Here is a 22,247-nt window from a genome sequence, read left to right on the forward strand (position 1 = left end):
AGAGTCATCATGTCAGGTATTCCTGGGGCATGGTCCAAATAATGAGGGGTTTCATGCCAATGCTATTTGGCAAGATTACGCTAATTACACTAATTGCTAACGCAATTAAGAGCCACAGAAAACATTGGCAATCTTCTTCACGGCGCATAGGGAGGAAAGTCTCTCATCACATCATAGAAAATGAACTGGTGATACATCTACAGATATAATTACTAGCCCATTGCACTGTATCTATAACATTCTTAGCCAAATACACAAACGAGGGGAGACGATATTCCAGAGGAGAACCCATCTGGTAAAAGGGCTCGAATTCAAATGAACTATTTTATCTATTTAACCTTTTTTTTAACTAGGCAAGTCATTGAAGAACAAAATTCTTATTTACAATGACGGCCTACCAAAACGCAAAAGGCTTCCTGCGGGGACGGGGGCTGGGATCAAAAATTAAAATATAGGCCAAAACATACACCACGACACTACATAAAGAGAGACCTAAGACAACAACGTAGCGTGGCAGCAACACATGACAACACAGCATGGTAGCAACACAGGACAACACAGCATGGTAGCAACACATGACAACACAGCATGGTAGCAACAAAACATGGCAGCAGCACAACATTGTAGCAGCACAAAACATGGTACAAACATTATTGGGCACATACAACAGCACAAAGGGCAAGAAGACAGAGACAACAATACATCACGTGAAGCAGCCACAACTGTCAGTAAGAGTGTCCATGATTGAGTCTTTGAATGAAGAGATGGAGATAAAACTGTTCAGTTTGAGTGTTTTTGCAGCTTGTTCCAGTTGCTAGCTGCAGCGAACTGAAAAGAGGAGCGAACCAGGGATGTGTGCGCTTTGGGGACCTTTAACAGAATGTGACTGGCGGGTGTTGTATGTGGAGAATGAGGGCTGCAGTAGGTATCTCAGATAGGGGGGAGTGAGGCCTAAGAGGTTTTTATAAATAAGCATCAACCAGTGGGTCTTGTAACGGGTATACAGATGACCAGTTTACAGAGGAGTATAGAGTGCAGTGATGTGTCCTATAAGTGCGTTTGTGGCAAGCCTGATGGCCGAATGGTAAAGCACATCTAGCCGCTCTAGAGCACCTTCCCCTGCCAATCTATAAATTCGTCTCCGTAATCTAGCATGGGTAGGATGGTCATCTGAATCAGGGTTAGTTTGGCAGCTGGGGTGAAAGAGGAGCGATTAACGATAGAGGAAACAAAGTCTAGATTTAACTTTAGCCTGCAGCTTTGATATGTGCTGAGAGAAAGACAGTGTACCGTCTAGCCATACTCCCAAGTACTAGTATGAGTTGACTACCTCAAGCTCTAAAGCCTCAGAGGTAGAAATCACACCTGTTGGGAGAGGGGCATTCTTCTTACCAAACCACATGACCTTTGTTTTGGAGGTGTTCAGGACAAGGTTAAGGGCAGAGAAAGCTTGTTGGACACCAAGAAAGCTTTGTTGTAGAGCGTTCCGGGGAGGGGCCAGCTGAGTATAAGACTATCATCTGCATATAAATGGATGAAAGAGCTTCCTACTGCCTGAGCTATGTAGTTGATGTAAATTGAGAAGAGTGTGGGGCCTAGGATTGAGCAGTGGCTGAGACAGGAGATTTTCTGACTTCATTCACTGCACTCTTTGAGAGAGGTAATTAGCAAACCAGGCCAAACACACCTCAGAGACACCAATACTCCTTAGCCGGCCCACAAGAATGAAATGGTCTACCGTATCAAAAGCTTTGGCTAAGTCAATAAAAATAGCAGCACAACATTGCTTAGAATCAAGGGCAATGGTGACAACATTTAGGATCTTGCAGTGACACATCTATAACCTGAGCGGAAACCAGATTGCATACCAGAGAGAATACTATAGACATCAAGAAAGCTGATTATTTATACTTGTACATCTGTATTTATTTCTCTTTTTTTCAACCAGGTAGGCAGTTGCGACCTGACCAAGATAAAAAAAAAGCAGTGTGACAAAAACAACAGCACAGAGTTACACATAAACAAACGTACAGTCAATAACACAAAATAAAAAGAGAAAAATAGAAAAATCTATGTACAGTGTGTGCAAATGTGAAAGAGTAGGGAGGTAAGGCAATAAATAAGGCATAGAGGCAAAAGTAATTACAATTTGGCATTAATACTGGAGTGATAGAAGTGCAGAGGATGACGTGCAAGTAGAGATACTGGGGTGCAAAAGAGCAAGAGGGTAAGTAATAATATGGGGATGAGGTAATTGGGTGTGCTATTTACAGATTGGCTGTGTACAGGTACAGTGATCAGTAAGCTGCTCTAACAGCTGATGATTAAAGTTAGAGAGGGAGATATAAGACTCCAGCGTCAGTGATTTTTGCAATTTGTTCCAGTCATTGGGAGCAGAGAACTGGAAGGAAAGAAGGCTAAAGTAAGTGTTGGCTTTGGGAATAACCAGTGAAATATACCTGCTGGAGCGCGTGCTCTGAGTACTATATTTTGTAAATGACATTGCCAAAGTCAAGGATCGGTAGGATAGTCAGTTTTACAAGGGTATGTTTTTTTGTTATTTTTTTTACCTTTATAGGCAAGTCAGTTAAAATAACAAATTCTTATTTGATGGCCTAGGAACAGTGGGTTAACTGCCTGTTCAGAGGCAGAACAACAGTTTTGTACCTTGGCAGCTCGGGGGTTTGAACTTGCAACCTTCCGGTTACTAGTCCAACACTCTAACCACTAGGCTACCCTGCCGCCCCAATTGGCAGCATGAGTGAAGGAGGCTTTGTTGCGAAATAGGAAGCCGATTCTAGATTTAATTTTGGATTGGAGATGCTTAATGTGAGTCTAGAAGGAGAGTTTACAGTCTAACCAGACACCTAGGTATTTGTAGTTGTTCACATATTCTAGGTCAGAACCATCCAGAGTAGTGATGCTAGTCGGGTGGGAGGGTGTTGGCAGCAATTGGTTGAAGAGCATGCACTTAGTTTTACTAGCATTTAAAAGCAGTTGGACGAACGGAAGGAGTGTAGTATGGCGTTGAAGCTCGTTTGGATGTTTATTAGCACAGTGTCCAAAGAAGGGCCAGATGTATACAAAATAGTGTCGTCTGCGTAGAGGTGGATGAGAGAATCACCAGCAGCAAGAGCGACATCATTGATATATACAGAGAAAAGAGTCGGCCCGAGAATTGAACCCTGTGGCACTCCCATAGAGATTGCCAGAGTTCTGGACAACAGGCCCTCCGATTTGACACACTGAACACTGAGAAGTAGTTATTTGAGAAGCCAAGGCTATTGAGTCTGCCGATAAGAATGCGAGGATTGACAGAGTCGAAAGCCTTGGCCAGGTCAATGAAGACGGCTGCACAGTACTGTCTTTTATCGATGGCGGTTATGATATCGTTTAGGATCTTGAACGTGGCTGAGGTGCACTCATGACCAGCTCGGAAACCAGATTGCATAGTGGAGAAGGTACAGTGGGATTTGAAATGATCGGTGATCTGTTTATTAACGAAGATTTTAGAAAGGCAGGTCAGGATGGATATAAGTCTGTAACAGTTTGGGTCTAGAGTGTCCCCCCCTTTGAAGAGGGGGATGACCGCGGCAACCGCGGCAACTTTACAATCTTTGGGGATCCTAGACAATACGAAAGAGAGGTTGAATAAGCTAGTAATAAATCAAATCAAATTTTATTTGTCACATACACATGGTTAGCAGATGTTAATGCGAGTGTAGCGAAATGCTGGTGCTTCTAGTTCCGACAATGCAGTAATAATCAACAATAGGGGTTGCAACAATTCCGGACGATAATTTTAGAAAGAGAGGGTCCAGATTGTCTAGCCCAGCTGATTTGTAGGGATCCAGATTTTGTAGCTCTTTTAGAACGTCAGCTGTCTGGATTTGGGTGAAGGAGAGGGGAGGGGGGGTGCTGCAGGGGGTGCTGAGATGTTGGTACGGGTTAAGGGTAACCAGGTGGAAAGCATGGCGAGCCGTGGAAAAATGCTTATTGAAATGATCGATTATCGGCCTCCCAGGTGCAGTGGTCTAGGGCACTGCATCTCAGCACTAGCTGTGCCACCAGAGACTCTGGGTTCCCAGGCTCTGTCGAGACCCAGGCTCTGTCGCAGCCGGCCGTGACTGGGAGGTCCGTGGGGCGATGCACAATTGGCCTAGCGTCGTCCGGGTTAGGGAGGGTTTGGCCGGTAGGGATATCCTTGTCTCATCGCGCACCAGCAACTCCTGTGGCGGGCTGGGCGCAGTGCACGCTAACAAAGGTCGCCAGGTGCACGGTGTTTCCTCCGACACATTGGTGCGGCCGGCTTCCAGGTTGGATGCGCGCTGTGTTAAGAAGCAGTGCGGCTTGGTTGGGTTGTGTTTCTGAGGAAGCATGGCTTTCAACCTGCGTCTCTCCCAAGCCCGTACGGGAGTTGTAGCGATGAGACAAGAAAGTAACTACTAATAATTGGATACTACGAAATTGGGGAGAAAAAGGGGGTAAAAGAAAAAAAAAGATTGATTATCGTAGCTTTATCGGTGGTGACAGTGTTTCCTATCCTCAGTGCAGTGGGTAGCTGGGAGGAGGTGCTCTTATTCTCCATGGACTTCAGTGTCCCAAAACTTTTTGGAATTAGTGCTACAGGAAGCAAATTTCTGTTTGAAAAAGCTAGCCTTAGCTTTCGTAACTGACTCAGTATATTGGTTCCTGACCTCCCTGAAAAGTTGCATGTCGCAGGGGCTATTCGATGCTAATGCAAAACGCCACAGGATGTTTTTGTGCTGGTCAAGGGCAGTCAAGTATGGGGTGAACCAAGGGCTATATCTGTTCTTAGTTCTACATTTTTTTGAATGGGGCATGCTTATTTAAGATGGAGAGGAAAGCACTTTTGAAGAGCAACCAGGCATCCTCTACTGACGGGATGAGGTCAATATCCTTCCAGGATACCCGGGCCAGGTCGATCAGAAAAGCCTACTCGCTGAAGTGTTTTAGGGAGCGTTTGAAAGTGATGAGGGTTGGTCATTTGACCGAGGCAGTGATCGCTGATATCCTGGTTGAAGACAGCAGAGGTGTATTTAGAGGACAAGTTGGTCAGGGTGATATCTAAGAGGGTTCCCACATGGTTACGGATTTAAGGTTGTACCTGGTAGGTTCCTTAATAATTTGTGTGAGATTGAGGGCATCTAGGTTAGATTGTAGGACGGCCGGGGTGTTAAGCATGTCCCAGTTTAGGTCACCTAACAGTACAAATACTGAAGATAGATGGGGGGCGATCAATTCACATATGGGATCCAGGGAACAGCTGGGGGCTGAAGGGGGTCTATAACAAGCGGCAACGGTGTGAGACTTGTTTCTGGAAAGATGGACTTTTAAAAGAATAAGCTTGAATTGTTTGGGCACAGACCTGGATAGTATGACAGAACTCTGCAGACTATCTCTGCAGTAGATTGCAAATCCGCCCCCTTTGTCAGTTCTATCTTGTCAGAAAATGTTATAGTTATTTATAGGATTCCTTATAGGTGTCCTTCCTAAGCTAGGATTCAGACACGGCTAGGACATCCAGGTTGGCGGAGTGTGCTAAAGCAGTGAATAAAACAAACTTAGGGAGGAGGCTTCTAATGTTAACATGCATAAAATGAGAGCACCTGGGGAGTGGGAGTGATGCTGGGGGCTACAGGGCCTGGGTTAACCTGTAGATCACCAGAGGAACAGAGGAGGAGTAGGATAAGAGTACGGCTAAAGGCTAAAAGAACTGGTCGTCTAGTGCTTTCGGAACAGAGAGTAAGAGGAGCAGGTTTCTGGGCACTGAAGAATAGATTCAAGGCATAATGTACAGACAAGGGTATGGTAGGATGTGAGTACAGTGGAGGTAAGCCTAGGCATTGAGTGACGATGAGAGGTTTTGTCTCTAGAAGCACCATTTAAGCCAGGTGCTGTCACTGAATGTGTGGGGGTAGAACAAAAGGGCTAGCTAAGGCATATTGAGCAGGGCTGTAGGCTCTACAGTGAAATAAGACAAAAATCACAAACCAAAACAGCAATAGACAAGGCATATTGACATTAGGGAGAGGTATGTGTAGCCGATTATTGACATGTTTTTCCAACACTTTTGATAAACAGGGCAAAATAGAAATGGACCTTTAACAGTTAGAATTAGCTTTATTTAAAGGATGTACCGGGACTGCCTTCCAAGCAATGAGAACCTCCCCAGAGAAGAGAAACAGGTTAAAAAAGTCAGAGATAGGCTTGGCGATGATAGGGGCATCAACTTTAAAGAAGAAAGGTTCTAAACCTTCTGACCCAGATTAAATTTGACCACAAAAACAAAGAGCTCCTTTAGCACCTCTGACTCAGTGACCGCCTGCATGGAGAAACTTTGTAGCGGGGCGGGGGAAAAGAAGGAGGAGCATCGGGGCTAGTCGTATTAGAAGGGGTGGGAGATGAGGAAATGTTGGACAGACAAGGAGGGATGGCTGAGTCAAATAGAAATTCTGACTTAATGAAGTGGTGATTAAAGAGCTCAGCCATGTGCTCCTTGTCAATAACAACCACATCATCAACATTAAATGACATGGGCAGCTGTGAGGAGGAGGGTTTATTCTACAGGTATTTAACAATTTTCCAGAACTTATTGGGATTAGACCCAGAGAGAGAACTGCTCCTTAAAGTAACTAACTTTGACCTTCCGCATAGCCGGAGTACACTTATTTCTCATTTTCCTGAACGAGAGCCAGTCAGGCTGAGTATGCCGAGCCTTTTGCCAAATGGAATTCTTGAGGTGGAGTAACTGTCAGATCAGGGTCGAACCAGGGGCTGAACCTGTTTTAAATTCTCATTTTCTTTATGGGGGCGTGTTTGTTAACAAAACCACTGAAAATATTGAAAAAAGAAGAAAGTCCAAGCATCTTCAGAGGGGATAAAGCTGCTTCTATACCAGTTTACAGAGGCCAGTTCATGAAGGAAGCCTTGCTCATTCAAGTGTTTTAGCAAGCGTCTATGAATCAGGACAGGTTGTTTCACTGAGCAGCCATTACAAACATAGGCTGTAAAACAGTGATCCCTAAGGTCATTACAGAAAACACCTGACTAATATCTATCAGGAATGTTTGCGAGGATAACATTAAGGAGAGGAGCATTTTCTGGGTGTTTGGAGTCATACCTTGTGGAATTGGTAGTAATCTGAGAAAGATTTAGGGAGTCCCATTGCTTTAGGACATGGTCAGGTGGTTTAAGCATGTCCCCGTTTAGGTCACCTAGCAACCAAGCACGGAAGGTGTTCCTTGGTAAAGATTGCCACTCCACCACCTTTGGAAGATCTGTCTTGAAACACTCTTTCTTAACCACGTCTCAGTAATGACCAACACATCTGGATTGGAGCTGTGAACCCAAGCTTTCAATTGATCCATTTCAGGTAATAAGCTTCTAGTGTTAACGTGCAGAAAACCCAGGCTTTTATGAGGGCAGAAATCAGTGAAGCAGAAATCAAAGTCTGCAACAGCACCAGTAGATGGGCCAGGGTGTACATGCACATTTCTAGATATCAGCAGCAGTAATACAATCAGGGCATGGCAGAGGACAGGGAGAGCTGTCCTCATTTGAATGTGCATTAGATGGCAATAAGATCATATTGTACAGCGATTTCATCAGGTAACATGAATACAAAACCAGCGAGAGGTGGTTAGAATAGGATGGGAGGCCAGGAGTCCATCTAACCAATAGAGAGTCAGCATCCCAACTGTGGGAACAAACATAGTCTGTCCCACAGTTGGGTAAACAAGCAAGTTCATAGTAAACAAAGCATGCAGGAGTCATGAGGCAAATGGCATAAAGCACAATAAAAAAATATAACGACTTGGGGCTAGCCATAACTTCAGAGTCAGTGTCGCAGACAAGTTGAGTAGGTGTCACACACACTTGGGAGAAACTTTTTTCAGGACAAACTACAGAGCCACGTCTACAGAGAAATCAATCTAAAACGATCTGATATAGCCCCTTGTTACAGAGGGAGAGAGAGGGAAGAAAATAGAGGTGTGGAGAGACCGAGTGACCATGACGAGTAAACAGTTGAAGGAAAGTCAAAAGGAGGGGAGAATAATTTAAATTACAGTTAAGGAAAAAGAGAAGTCTGCAGGATGATATGGCAGAAATTACAAACTGATGGAGAGGAAGCGAACAAAAAAAAAAACATTTCCTGAAGAAGGAAAGAATTTGAAAAAAAAAAAACTAATCACAAGAAACAGAGTAAAGGAGAAAGAGGGTTTAAGGGAAGGTGATGAGGGATTATACAATTTGACAGAACCAGGGAAGAAGAGAGAGTAGAAAAAAGGGTTTTGCCGAAGTTGAGGCGCTGCGGAGAGTGCAGACGTGTGTGATTGGATGGGTATTTGACAGGTGCTCTCTCCTGTCTCTCCGGTGTAAATCTCAGCGTTAGAGAAATACTACCCCACTGTGCAGTGGCCTTGCTAAAGTCTGCCTAATGCTCCAGGGAGAGTTCACACTGAACCGTGCAAACGACAGAGGTTCTGAGTTCTCCCTGATGAAAGCTTAGAATGAAAAAATAGAGGGGAGGAATGTGGAAGGATTGGAGAGGAGGGAAAGATAGCAGGGGACTCAGCTGCTCTTTTTTTAGAGCTTATGGGAGAAAGGGAAGGAGAGAGGGATGAAAAGGGACTTAAGAGGAGGGGAAGGAGGACTCAGCTGCTTGCTCTCTATCCCAGTATGTGATTCCTACCCCTGCAAACTGGGCCGGCCTCCCAACAGGAATAGTACTAAGTGAGATGTATCATACGTTTTTACAATCACATGTCATTTGAATCTACAATATAGATCATGAATTATTGATTATTTGCCTTATAGAAAATGCCACCAAAAGGCCAACAATAGAGTCTCAAATTACATTGGCGACAGTCTGTAGCATGTCTAGCGTAATGATAACCAACAAAATTGAGTCACACTAAACCTGTCAATTGAAATCAGAATTAATTGTAATTTTACTGACCCTGGATTTGGGCAGATGCTAACATAGAGGTCCCATATTCACCTCATAGCTTCCCATAGGCTTGGGTAGGCAGCATGCCATGGTCTGCTCTGTACAATGAGGTCCCTGGGTAATTGGGTGCTGCACATCAAACACAGATCTCTTCTGACACCACACAGGAATTCACTGGCTTCACTGGAGCTGGGATAAAACAGCATGCTGTATAAACGCATGCAGGCAGTTAGTCTCAAAGAAATAGCACAGCCAAGCACACAAACAACAAACTCCCGACACACAGATAATAGGCCCCTTAGACAATGTTAACCCAGACACATCCACCAATCAGCCTTCACCACACCATGAACGAAGAAAGGCCGCTCCTCATCTGAAGTACGAGAGATTGATTGGTCTGAGATGAGAGCGAGCGATGAGACAGGGAGAGGGGCAGGAAAGACATGCTAGATAGAGGATTGGAGAGGGAGATAGGTTCTGACAGTTTACTGCCATACAACTGGCCAATCTGTGAATCTGTGATGGTTGTGTATTTATTTCTAAGAAAGCTGCATAATTCATTTCAGCCAGATGCATGCTGGAGTGGAGAGAGGCATAGATGCCGCTGCATCCATTTCAACTCCCATGATGAATTCATGAACCAAAGGCGCTCCGTCCTCTTAACCTTAAGAGTGTGGCAACCCGGTGCAGAGAGATGAGTATACCTGTCAAATAGAGAGAACAGTGAATTCCATCCAGAAACACACCCACAATGCATACCAAATATTCCTCAGCCCTGATCGTCAAGGCTCTGAGAGAGGCGACACATACACACACATACTCACCAACAAATTATTCCCCTCACTCTGTCTGTATACGGAAGTTAAGCTAGCAGTTAAGGGTGTTGGGCCAGGGATTAAAAGGTCGCTGGTTCGAATATCCCCAAGCCGGTTAGGTGAAAAATATGCCCATGTGCCCTTGAGCAAGGCACTTAAAACTATTTGCTCCTATAAGTTGCTCTGGATAAGAGTGTACTAAATGACAATAAAGCTAATGTATAAGCAGCCAGTGAAGTCAAATTCTCATGTGAGTTGACAGAAATATGCAGTGTGTGCACAGCATATCATAGATTCCAGTGCAGGCCTCAATACAATGAAAAGTCCTATCCATGTCTTTCATGTAGTTCAAAGCCTGGATTCTCAGCACTGTATTTCTGATCAAACTTGCTCTGGCAGTGAAGCTGAAAGATCTCACCATCAACTGTCACCAACATGTACAGACATTCAATATCTTGGTTCCAAACATCCAGATAGAAATGGAATAGGTCCCTTCCCCTGCAAATGTAAAAAAAAAAAAAAAAAAAGTAGCAAATGACCTAAAAATACACTCCAACTCCTGGGATGCTTTTGGAGAGGAGGAGGAGGAGGCCTTTCTTCTCTTCCTCTTGCCGTCGGCTCTTCACATCACATACACATTAACCCTGCATAATGAAGGAAACAACTGGGTTTACAGTTTTCATCATTAGCTCCCCTCGCTGCCACACTTTGCCACAGCTCTCAGAAATAAAATATAATTTACCCGACTCCCTGCTGCTGGATAGCAGTGTCTGCTCTGCTCTGCTCTCCTTCTTCTGCTGTATCCTCTGCCTCCTCATAACATGATTTGATGAACTGACACATTATTATTTAATGCTGAACAGCTAAAATGTAGCATGCTTCTGAACGGATACCATGATCCCCTGCAATAGACAGAGAGGCTGATTGAGGAAAGTGCGGGTGGATGACTGAGCTCCAGCACAATGTGACTGATCACCAATCTTCACCTGTCACTCACTCCCCTGCTGAACGTTGCCAGTTCCAAGCTCAGTCGGCCCTGTAAACTATTAACTAACGTGCGTTAAATGCTCCATGTGAAAACTGATGGATCCATCTAATGTTAAATACTCCCATTTGCACAGAGCAGCAATCTGTTTAAGGCTGGTTACAAAATAAATAGGGTTCTATTATGACTTATAGCCAGGGTCGGGGCTGTGTGTGGGAACAGTTATACAATATAACAGCTATTTTGGGCAAACACTTATAAATCAATCAAATTAAAGCCACCTGCTGGCAAGTGGTGGGCAGACCCTGGGCCGGGTAATCAAACACCCTGTGGACTCACATCAATCACATTATGGCACATTGGTACAACCAGCTTGTGGCTTGTGCGATGACTAGATGATTATTAATCTAATTACATAATTAAAGAGCTGACCCAAACAATAGGTCCACACAGAGAGAGAGAGAGAGGAACCTGAACCATCGTCCCCAAAGGCCCAAGCAAATAGGTGGGATAAAACAGGAATGCCAGAGACGCTATGGCCTATGAGTGATACAGCTACTGTAGTATAGAGCCTGTAGAACTCACCCTGCTGCCCCCACAACCCACTCATGTACCATACCGGAGAGAGATCTGTTTTATGGCCAGAAAGTCACACTATTTCCAGTGAAGCTGCCAGGCCCAGAAAATTCATCAAATCAAATGAGGTGGAGACTGACAAGTATATAAACTCACAGCCCCCTCCTCGTAAAACTGCCCACTGGGTGATTTAGCGGCTCTGCGGCCACACTCAGTTACACCTAAAGGTTCATGTTTTTAACTGCTAGCCTCTTACACTACCATACCTCTATCTTCTGCCATTTTGTTGACCTTCTGAAAATAACAAGATCTAAGTGTTTCTGAGTGCATTTTAGAAAAAAACAATAACAAATATATTGTTGCTCAATAATTGATATGAAATGTGATGGGAAACCAACAACTAAAAACCTGAACAAAATGACTTGTTCACTCCTCAATATATATTCCAGGCTGTAGCAGATCACATTGACCATGCTACAGAAATAGCATATAGAAATAATAACCAGCTACAGCACATACAGTATACCGCTACTAATGAGTGTTCTCTCACTACCCATGTATAGACATGACTTGTTCACTCTCTTTCATGCCGAAACCCAAAAGACATACAAAGTAATACAAATCCCTGTTTCCGCCTCTCCTCTGTTCTGCCCTGCTATTTTAGTATCTGCGCTGGCAGATGATCTGGGCGCTACAAAGGGGATACAGGCAAACTCATTAGCTCAGATGCCAAATGTAACTACACGGCGGGTTCAAGGGCTCCGCTCAACAAGGGGACCGGGGAAACAGAGGAAATGCATTAGGGTTCGTGGAGGTGACAATTGGATAGGTGCGATATGATGATAAGATTGATGATAGGTCCACCTCTGATCGAACTGAGGAATATTCCCTATTGTTGCAGAATAATGTTACTTATTAGCTTTGGTCACCAGCAGGTAGACATCATAGTACAATACTGAATCAAGTTACATAATGGTGCTAATTCCAATCACTACACCTCTCTTGTACATAGTACACCTTCATAACAAGGCAATGTAGTAAATGAAAGCCCTCACACAAACGTGTAAGACAGGCTCTTTTCAATGTTGTCAATCTGTCTCTTCAATGACTTTCATAAGCTGTGATCCAGGTTTGATGTTCTTAAGGTACGATTGATGTTGCCAAGGGACAGCGCTGCAGTTTGGCAAGGACAGGTCATTCTGAACTTTCATTATGCAACTGAGTGAGTGGGAGGTATATTTCAAGAGTGAACTGTCCAGCTGGACATTTTCACTGTGGCCACTGACATGCCACTAGAAGCCCCTGGGTTGTCCTCCACCACACCTCTACTTGTTCCCTCATTCTCTACTGCAGACTGTGATAGTAGCAGTGCATTAAGCCTGATGACAGGGGATGCATGGGTTTTACTGGCCTCGTAAAGCCATGATGGAACACAATGAAGCTCGGCACTGCCAGTACTGAGGAGATGTAATGTCACATTTGAGCACAGTGGACATCTTTATATGCAACAGCAGGAGATGGCAAAGGACCGCAGGCATAATGGATACATTGCACTCTGATGCATTCTGGATGCCATAAACATTCATTAGGACATTTCGTTTTGGATGGCCAGGGTTATACTGTGGCTAGATGCTGTTAAACACAATTGACTGAGCTGTACAAGTCCAATAGCTACCGGTGCCCTTCTGTTTCTGAAGAACCAATATCCCATCCAATATCCCATAATAGACCAAGTATAATCGCATCTCATCTTATCTCTCACGTAACAAACATCAGGAAAACCAATAAGGACAGGCATCATCAGAAATAACTCCAGGCATATAGGCAGGTGAATTGGATAGGAGAACTGAACTGCATTCCACCAGCAGTTATTGTTTCGCTTGTCTGTCTGTCTGCCTGCCTGTCTCTCTCTCTCTCTCGGTCTGCGTGTCTAGGGAGGCTGGAAGCCCTAGAGGAGCTTCACAGTCAGTCAGTCCCACTAAGCCAGTCAGTCTGATTGTGGCAGGACAGGGAGTCAGACAACACGTCCCCCTCACCGTGATACGCCTGCAGGATCGATCCTGGGGTGCAACCTTCTCTCAAGCCCATGTCCTGGTAATTAAGATCTAATTGTGTGAGGATGAGCAAAGACACAGGCCGAGCAGGGCGGCACAGAGGAAGCAAATAGAGAAGACACGTTTTAGGGACAAGGAGAGAATACCCACCTACAAAGATAACAAGATCAGATGTCTGTTTTCAAAGGAGCTAGACAATATATTGCTATCACTAGCCGGCTTCCAACCGGTTACTCAACCTTGCACCTTAGAGGCTGCTGCCCTATACACATAGACTTGGAATCACTAGCCACTTTAATAATGGAACACTAGTCCCTTTCATAATGTTGACATACTGCTTTTCTCATCTCATATCTATATACTGTATTCTATTCTACTGTATTTTAGTCAATGCCGCTCCAACATTGCTAAATCTAATATTTATGTACAGTGGGGCAAAAAAGTATTTAGTCAGCCACCAATTGTGCAAGTTCTCCCACTTAAAAATATGAGAGAGGCCTGTAATTTTCATCATAGGTACACTTCAACTATGACATACAAAATGAGAAAAAAAATCCAGAAAATCACATTGTAGGATTTTAAATGAATTTATTTGCAAATGATGGTGGAAAATATGTATTTGGTCAATAACAAAAGTTTATCTCAATACTTTGTTATATACCCTTTGTTGGCAATGACAGAGGTCAAATGTTTTCTGTAAGTCTTCACAAGGTTTTCACACACTGTTGCTGGTATTTTGGCCCATTCCTCCATGCAGATCTCCTCTAGAGCAGTGATGTTTTGGGGCTGTTGCTGGGCAACACGAACTTTCAACTCCCTCCAAAGATTTTCTATGGGGTTGAGATCTGGAGACTGGCTAGGCCACTCCAGGACCTTGAAATACTTCTTACCAAGCAACTCCTTCGTTGCCCGGGCGGTGTGTTTGGGATCATTGTCATGCTGAAAGACCCAGCCACGTTTCATCTTCAATGCCCTTGCTGATGGAAGGAGGTTTTCACTCAAAATCTCACGATACATGGCCCTATTCATTCTTTCCTTTACACGGATCAGTCGTCCTGGTCCCTTTGCAGAAAAACAGCCCCAAAGCATGATGCTTCACAGTAGGTATGGTGTTCTTTGGATGCAACTCAGCATTCTTTGTCCTCCAAACACGACGAGTTGAGTTTTTACCAAAACGTTATATTTTGGTTTCATCTGACCATATGACATTCTCCCAATCTTCTTCTGGATCATCCAAATGCTCTCTAGCAAACTCAGACGGGCCTGGACATGTACTGGCTTAAGCAGGGGGACACGTCTGGCACTGCAGGATTTGAGTCCCTGGCGGCGTAGTGTGTTACTGATGGTAGGCTTTGTTACTTTGGTCCCAGCTCTCTGCAGGTCATTCACTAGGTCCCCCCATGGGGTTCTGGGATTTTTGCTCACTGTTCTTGTGATCATTTTGACCCCACGGGGTGAGATCTTGCGTGGAGCCCCAGATCGAGGGAGATTATCAGTGGTCTTGTATGTCTTCCATTTCCTAATAATTGCTCCCACAGTTGATTTCTTCAAACCAAGCTGCTTACCTATTGCAGATTCAGTCTTCCCAGCCTGGTGCAGGTCTACAATTTTGTTTCTGGTGTCCTTTGACAGCTCTTTGGTCTTGGCCATAGTGGAGTTTGGAGTGTGACTGTTTGAGGTTGTGGACAGGTGTCTTTTATACTGATAACAAGTTCAAACAGGTGCCATTAATACAGGTAACGAGTGGAGGACAGAGGAGCCTCTTAAAGAAGAAGTTACAGGTCTGTGAGAGCCTGAAATCTTGCTTGTTTGTAGGTGACCAAATACTTATTTTCCACCATAATTTGCAAATAAATTGATTAAAAATCCTACAATGTGATTTTCTGGATTTTTTTTCTCAATTTGTCTGTCATAGTTGAAGTGTACCTATTATGAAAATTACAGGCCTCTCTCATCTTTTTAAGTGGGAGAACTTGCACAATTGGTGGCTGACTAAATACTTTTTTGCCGCACTGTATTTCTTAATTCCATTCTTTTAGATTTGTGTGTATTGTTGTTAATTGTTAGATACTACTGCACTGCTGGAGCTAGGAACACAAGCATTTCGCTACACCTGCAATAACATCTGCTAAATATGTGTATGTGACCAATAAAATTGGATTTGATCTGTTATGACTCCATAACCCCCAAACCTAATTTGACCTGAGGCTGATGTAGAAACAACAAACAGAGCCTCTGAGAGAAATAACAGAAGGGTTGGGATGACACTGATGTGATAGGAAACCGCACAAAAGTCCACAAGGCAGGGAGTCAAAACAGGATGAAGAGACAGTATCCATTCACGTATCTATGACCTAATCTGTGGTTTGAGAACCTAATTAAATAATGTTTGTATGCCTTCAGTTAATTACAGGTGGGTGTCAGTGTCGGAGTACCCATTCTTAGTTCTCTCTGTTCGGTGTCTATACTGGGTGCATGCCTGTGTGTGTGGAGCTTGTGTATCAGAGGAAGTTGGCTTACCCAGGACTGGAACTTGACTGGTCCATCCACATTCGCAAACCTGTTCCTCACTCAGCGTGTATGTGTCTGTGCGTCTCTGGTTCCGTGGTCTGTCCGTCCGTAGAGTGTGTGCTGTACTGTGATGTTGTTACTCCAGCTTCCTACAGCAGTCAGTGAGCCTCCAGCTTCCTATAGCAGTCAGTGAGCCTCCAGCTTTCTATAGCAGTCAGTGAGCCTCCAGCTTTCTATACCAGTCAGTGAGCCTCCAGCTTTCTATAGCAGTCAGTGAGCCTCCAGCTTGTAGCATCAGCAGCTGAGCCTGACTGCAAATCGCTTTGTTCCCCCTCTCCCCCCGCGCTACCTCCCTATCTATAGAGCATCTACTAACTCCCTCTTCCTCTGCAGATAAAAAGGCAACTGAAGTCTCTCTACTCTCTCTGTTCTTTGTGTTCCAGACCCAGAACCTGGATCCCAGTAGGCACGGGTCTTTGTGTCTAGGGGAGGATGGAGCTCTGCCACAGTGAAAGCCTGGACTGGTGGCGGTGTGCTCTTTCACTACGGGAGCATGCGAGTAAATGTGTGTGTAAGGGAGAGATAGCCCTGCGAGTAAATGTGTGTGTAAGGGAGAGAGACAGCCCTGCGAGTAAATGTGTGTGTAAGGGAGAGAGACAGCCCTGCAAGTAAATGTGTGTGTAAGGGAGAGAGATAGCCCTGCGAGTAAATGTGTGTGTAAGGGAGAGAGATAGCCCTGCGAGTAAATGTGTGTGTAAGGGAGAGAGACAGCCCTGCGAGTAAATGTGTGTGTAAGGGAGAGAGACAGCCCTGCGAGTAAATGTGTGTGTAAGGGAGAGAGACAGCCCTGCAAGTAAATGTGTGTGTAAGGGAGAGATACTGCCGCTACGGCTGCTGCTGTTCAGTGGAACTCATTATGCACTGTTGCTGCCGCTCCACTTCACTGGCTGTTTAGCTTCACAACTTACTCTGATGGTCAATAAACTGCTTAGGGATCATCTCAAAAGTCTAGAAAACAGGAGTCAAGGGCTTAGCTCATCCCCCCCCCCCAGTAAGCTCTGAAGCTGAGAATGAGGAGATAACTTTTGCTTTACCTTCAGGCATTTCACACAGATATTTTATACTTAAGCCATGCTGTTTAATCACAGAGTAAATTTGAGCCTGAGGCATTGCAGGAGTGTCATATTCAGGTGAACACAGACTGTACCCAATTTCACCCTCTACTGCTGGCTGACTTATTATCCCTTTATTGTCACTTAGAGACAGCACTTCGTGTGCACTGATGGAGAATCTCTATGCAAAATGTAGCAAATACGAACACAGTTATATTATGTAAGGAACCACCCAGTGATAATATGGAAGGGGTGATATTGTTTTTCTGTACTAGCACCACTCCTACTTAAAGTATTGGAATGTAGTTGCCCACATACATGTTCATAATCATATTTCAGCCTACATTATAATATTATCATATTTTTATCTGTTAAAATCTCCTATATTGTGCTGCTGTTTTATGGACTGAGGATTTACAACTGATCCCTAACAGAGTTTAAATTTCACACTCCAGTCTACTTTTTTCACCTGATTTACTTAAAAGGTACATCTCAATAGGAGGTCCAGGTATCCTCATGACATGGTACAAGTGGGGGGGTGGGCCTTTCCTCTTCATGTACGTGCTTCTCAATAAAGTGGTGAGGTGTCTACCGTGTCTGGAAGCGAATGTTCTATATTCAGGGTTCACTCAAACATCATTTTAAGCTTTGTTTTACTATTGGCAGTACTGCTGATTTCAGGATTGTGTATCGATTTTCTGTCCTTAAATATAAATCATCTGATTTATATGTTTCAGTCTCTGAATTTTTCAATCAAACTTTTCCACGGTTTTCCATGGCTAAACTAGCTGAACTATGCTAGTTTTCGTCCTCATTGTCAAACTTCATAAATACTGCACCTTCAAAACTCCTTAGCAAATAATACAATCACGTAACTAAGGAATTCGCTGTAAAGAAACTTCCAAATTATGTATTGTTTTGTTGAATAGGTTTGAAATATCTGTCGGAAGATGACGGTGGTGAAGGATATCATTGCTTACGCAGATCTAAGTTCAGTTTTCAGATCCACCGGCATCCTTGAAGTAGGGTTAGCTGGGCGTTTCTGACTGGTCTTGGAACTGTGACAATGTGCCTTTCCCCGCTTGGCTTGATGGGATACTGTATGTAGTGATTTTGCCAACACATCCAGATTTGGACAGTCTTGTACCCTTAACCCTTTTTCTACTTAATATCATATTTGTTGATTAAATCTGACTAGTAATATGATGAGTAATCCAGGAATGTCACGAGATAATTGACACGAAAAAAAATCAAGAACATAGCAACTCTACAGATCACAAGGACTACAATGAATGGGGTATGAGAGAACATTTTCTCCCCATGCTGCTGACGGCTATTTCTGTCCGCTCATACAGAACTAATAAAAGGCCCAGTACACTCATTTTGCGCAAAATAATTATTAGAATTCTGACTTATCAGGGTTATGTGTAGATACATTTATCAACAACAACAAAATTCCATGGGTGTGTTTGTGTTACAAAGACAAAACATATTCTACTGTAAATAGGCTACACTTGTCTCTCATCTTCTATTGTCATTCAAATCTGATAGATACTGTAGCTATCAGCATTTTGTCTGAGGGTACATGTTAGTCGTCATCCCTTCATATGGTGTCCCATATAAGACAGTCCCCGCCCCCCTACCATTCAATAATAACAAAAGACTATGAAAAGTAATAGATGTGTCTTGTATCATTTTAAAGCTGAGTGCAAGGTCTCTCTCAGTTCAGACATCTGTATCAGCCTGTCTTTTAGTCAGGGGACTCCTCGACAAACCATCTCTCCTGTCCTCCAGCTGTATCAGCCTGTCTTTTAGTCAGTGGACTCCTCGACAAACCATCTCTCCTGTCCTCCAGCTGTATCAGCCTGTCTTTTAGTCAGGGGACTCCTCGACAAACCATCTCTCCTGTCCTCCAGCTGTATCAGCCTGTCTTTTAGTCAGGGGACTCCTCGACAAACCATCTCTCCTGTCCTCAAGCTGTAACCAGGCCAGTTTCTGTCGGAAATATATCAGTTTGTCTCTGTGAATGGTTTGTCCTCAAATCAACTGTAAATTTCGGTGTTCCTCAAGGTTCCATTTTAGGAACACTATTGTTATCACTATATATTATACCTCTTGGGGATGTCATTCGAAAACATAATGTTAACTTTCACTGCTATGCGGATGACACACAGAGCTGTACATTTCAATGAAACATGGTGAAGCCCCAAAATTGCCCTCGCTAGAAGCCTGTGTTTAAGACATAAGGAAGTGGATGGCTGCAAACGTTCTACTTTTAAACTCGGACAAAACAGAGATGCTTGTTCTAGGTCCCAAGAAACAAAGAGATCTTCTGTTGAATCTGACAATTAATCTTAAAGGTTGTACAGCCGTCTCAAATAAAACTGAAGGACCTCGGCGTTACTCTGGACCCCGATCTCTCTTTTGACGAACATATCAAGACTGTTTCAAGGACCATCTATGTAACATTGCAAAAATCAGAAACTTTCTGTCCAAAAATTATGCAGAAAAATTAATCCATGCTTTTGTTACTTCTAGGTTAGTCTACTGCAATCCTCTACTTTCCGGGTACACGGATAAAGTACTAAATAAACTTTAGTTGTGTAACGGATTTCCTCTTCCTCTTCTGAGGAGGAGTAGGAGAGATCGGACCAATGCGCAGCGTGGTACGTATCCATAATGTATTTTAATGAGAATGAATACAAAATACAAAAAGAACAAGAGAATGAAAATGAAAAACGAAACAGTCCCGAATGGTGCAAACACTGAAACGGAAAATATTCACCCACAAAACACAGGTGGGAAAAGGCTACCTAAGTATGATACTCAGAGACAACGAACGACACCTGCCTCAGATTGAGAACCATACTAGGCCAAACACATAAACACAACCTAGAAAAATGAACATAGACTGCCCACCCCAACTCACGCACTGACCATACTAACATAAAGACAAAATAAAGGAACTAGGGTCAGAACGTGACAGTACCCCCCCCCCCCCCAAAGGTGTGGCCTCCGGCCACAAAATCTGAACCTATAGGGGAGGGTCTGAGTGGGCGCCCCTGGCACGGCAAACCCCGAGGGAAGGGCGATTCCGGCAGAACCGGAGTGAAGGACGACTCCGGCAGCTCCTGACTGACGGACGGCTCTGGCAGCTCCTGACAGACGGACGGCTCTGGCAGCTCCTGACAGACGGACGGCTCTGGCAGCTCCTGACAGACGGACGGCTCTGGCAGCTCCTGACAGACGGACGGCTCTGGCCGCTCTGGACAGACGGGCGGACCTGGAGGGAAGAAACGGAGAGACAGCCTGGTGCGTGGGGCTGCCACAGGACCCACCAGGCTGGGGAGACCTACAGGAGGCCTGGTGCTTGGAGGAGGCACCGGATGGACCGGGCCGTGGGGGAGCACTGGTACCCTGGTGCGCAGCCTTGGCACCACTCCTCCAGGCTGGATGACCACTTTAGCCCGGACCATCCAGAGTGCAGGCACAGGTTGAACCGGGCTGTGGGTGAGCACTGGAGATCTGGTGCATACCACTCACACCTCTCCCTTAGGCTCCACATTCGCCCGGCACGGGTGGAGCGCAGGCATAGGACGTACTGCACCCTCCCAGCACCCCGGAGACACAGCACGCAGCGCCAGCGCAGGATACCATGGGCCGAACAGCATACTGGAGACCAAACACGCTGGGCTGGCACAACACACCCTGGCTGGATGCCTACTCTCGCTTGGCACCTGCGGGTGGTTGGCCTATAGCCCATCGGGCTGTGAGCGCATACTGGCGACACCGTGCGCTTGACCGCATAACACGGTGCCTGACCAGTACTGCGCTTCTTTCGGTAAGCACAAGGAGTGGGCTCAGGTCTCCAACCTGACTCTGCCACAATCCCCGTGTGCCTCCCCCCCAAAAAATTGGGGGGCTGCCTCTCGTGCATGTCGTGCTGCCTCCTCATATCGCCGCCGCTCAGCTTTCACTGTCTCCAGCTCTGCCTTGGGGCAGAGATATTCCCCAGCCTGTGCCCAGGGACCCTTTCCGTCAAAAATCTCCTCCCATGTCCACGGGTAACAGTATAACTTTAGACCATCCCCTCGCCCATACCCGGGCGCGAACCAGGGACCCTCTGCACACATCAACAACAGTCCCCCACGAAGCATCGTTACCCATCGCTCCACAAAAGCCTCGGCCCTTGCAGAGCAAGGGGAACCACTACTTCAAGGTCTCAGAGCAAGTGACGTCACCGATTGAAACACTATTTAGCGCGCACCACCGCTAACTAAGCTAGCGTTTCACATCCATTACACTCACCCCCCTTTTGACCTCCTCCTTTTTCCGCAGCAACCAGTGATCCGGGTCAACAGCATAGTCCGGAGATCGCTGCTGCCCGATACCACGCTGCTTGGTCCATGGTTGGTGGGTGAATCTGTAACGGATTTCCTCTTCCTCTTCTGAGGAGGAGTAGGAGAGATCAGACCAATGCGCAGCGTGGTATCCATAATGTCATCAACAAACCATCTCTCCTGTCCTCAAGCTGTAACCAGGCCAGTTCTGCATTTTATTATTTTGTACAAAGTGTGCAGAACAAGACATGGTGTCAGAGTAAAAGGTCTTAAAATATGGATTTTTCTGGAGTTCCTTCACCTCGAATGGACTGGGAGTCTACAAACCTACCCAATGCATGGTGTAAGTACAAACAGCATGTGGAGCTAATGTTCACGGGTCCTCTGAAGCTCAGAGGAGGAGAGGAAAAATGCAGCTACTTGCTCCTCTGGATCGGTGAAAAAGGGAGAGATATTTACAACACATGGACACTTACCGAGGCTGAATCAAAGGTGCTGAAAACATACTCGTTTTGAAGCATATGTTGCGCCGAAGACAAATACGATTTTCGCTAGGTACAAATTCCATGAGAAAGTACAGGGAGCTAGCGAGTCTTTTGAACAGTTTGTGACAGAGCTGCGTCTGCTTGTGAAAGGTTGTGATTATGCAAACAAGGATGAGATGGTCAGGGATCGTATTGTATTTGGAATACACTCACCGCTAGTGAGAGAGACACTTTTGAATGTTGGGTCTGAGGTAACGCTGGACAAAGCTATCGACATAGCCAGATCTCACGAGCTAGCACAGGCTCAGATGAAAACCATTTTGCGCGGCAGCACGAGCGCATCACGTGAACAAGCAGTGCACACAGTCAGGCAGACGTCAAAGCACACCTCCGGT

General features: G+C 44.9%; 1 protein-coding gene across 1 annotated transcript in view; it reads right to left on the reverse strand.

The window, feature by feature from the left end:
• The window catches only part of lingo3a (leucine rich repeat and Ig domain containing 3a), a 39,702-nt gene extending 22,842 nt beyond the window's left edge, over positions 1-16,860 (reverse strand). The window contains exon 1 of the mRNA XM_021603822.3: positions 15,925-16,860. The gene's annotated coding sequence lies outside the window, so the exon portion shown is untranslated. The remainder of the gene's footprint in view (positions 1-15,924) is intronic.
• Positions 16,861-22,247: the final 5,387 nt, after the last annotated feature.

This window comes from Oncorhynchus mykiss, chromosome 5 (genome assembly GCF_057628025.1).
Source record: "Oncorhynchus mykiss isolate SJ-2025 chromosome 5, ASM5762802v1, whole genome shotgun sequence".
Lineage (NCBI taxonomy): Eukaryota > Metazoa > Chordata > Actinopteri > Salmoniformes > Salmonidae > Oncorhynchus > Oncorhynchus mykiss.